Source organism: Salminus brasiliensis, chromosome 15 (assembly GCF_030463535.1).
Source record: "Salminus brasiliensis chromosome 15, fSalBra1.hap2, whole genome shotgun sequence".
NCBI classification, from domain to species: domain Eukaryota; kingdom Metazoa; phylum Chordata; class Actinopteri; order Characiformes; family Bryconidae; genus Salminus; species Salminus brasiliensis.
Genome location: NC_132892.1, coordinates 30,510,873 through 30,512,619, shown reverse-complemented (window position 1 = coordinate 30,512,619; position 1,747 = coordinate 30,510,873).

Sequence of the window (1,747 nt, the reverse complement as noted above, 5' to 3'; positions counted from 1 at the left end):
TACTACATCTACTACTACATCTACTACTAATACTACATCTACTACTAATACTACATCTACTCTTAGCTACATCTACTGTCAACCACTACTACTACATCTACCACTAATACTACATCTACATCTACTCTTAGCTACATCTACTCCTACATCTACTACCACTACTACATCTACTCTTAGCTACATCTACTGTCAACCACTACTCCTACATCTACTACATCTACATCTACTACCACTACTACTACATCTACTCTTAGCTACATCTACTACTACATCTACTACTACTCTTAGCTACATCTACTGTCAACCACTAATACTACATCTACATCTACTACTCCTACTACTACATCTACTACATCTACCCCAGTGGGAACAGACTGATGAGAAGTCGTTGAGGAATGTGGTTAAATTAGGAAATTGTAGTGAGCTCATTTGAACATTGGATTTTCCCTCAATAAACATGATAATATATAGTTTCATTAGTCTTAATCTGTGTGGGTTTAATATTTAACATCAGCAGCTCCTAAATCTGTGTTTACTTGACGATTTCTGAACAGAGCTGTAACTTATAAGCCCGTTAAACAGTTCAAATACTTGAGTATTTCTACATATCCAGTCTCAACCAATGTTACTGTGTAAAAAGCAGCACAAACAGCTGAACTCTACATTAAATATGAGTAAATATTGAGGGTTATTAAACACACTGGTCTCACCTGAAAGAGCCTAAGCGAAGCTCGGAGCTCCAACGGTTCTCAACGGTTTACCTCAGAACTGAACTCGCGAGCGTTTTCATTTAAAAACGGAGACTCCGGCTCGTGACCCGCTGCGTTCATTCGCTGATCTTCAGCTCATTTCACCAGGTAGTTGGTGAGGGGTATGGTTTACAGATCATCAGAGCTGCCGTGTTGGCTTCAAACGAGGGATTTGAGATTTTTAAAGGACCAACAGGGAACAGCGAGTGCTAAATGACCGCAGTAGTTTTAAATGTCTACCGCAGACTAATTACAAAACACTGGAGAACTGCCTGTCCCGCCCCCTCCTCCCCAGACCCGCAGCTGAACCTGCTCAGTTTGACCAACGATTGGCCGTTGGTGGGACAATACAGGACGCCGATTGGTTTAAACACCTGTCAATCACAGTAATAAGGGTATGAAGTATCCTGATTGGATTCCAGTCGTTTTAATTCTAATATTAAGAGTATATTTATGTTCAGTAATATACCTTTTTCTGTCTTTTTATTATTAATTAATGTATTTATCAAAAGATGATGTCATGTGTTATGAATAAGCATAATTAATGGTATGATATATTTGTGTGTACTGTGTATTATAGCAGTAATCTAAGGGCTGAAATAATTCTTACAAGAATAAACAACAGCAATCGTTGGTGAGAAGGGTACATTACATCTGTACTATTTTGTTTACATAAATAATATCATATTTCGATAAATATCGACTATAGTTTTGCATAACTTCAGTGTACTTCACTGGAATATTAAAATATCTGAATTGAAGGTGTGCTTACAGTCGTCTTGCCTTACCTTACTTACCTGGCAAACCATCAGTAAAGAGACAGCGCTGTAAGAGCCGCTGATGATACTATAGCGCCATCTAGTGGCAGATGTGTGAATTGTAATGACGCAGAAATGGAGTTTAGGAATTAGGCGTAGACCCCAAGTGCTCAGGAGCACATACAGTGAGTGAACTGATCCCAGTGTAGGTTTAAACCCAGGTAGCACTCAACAATACTG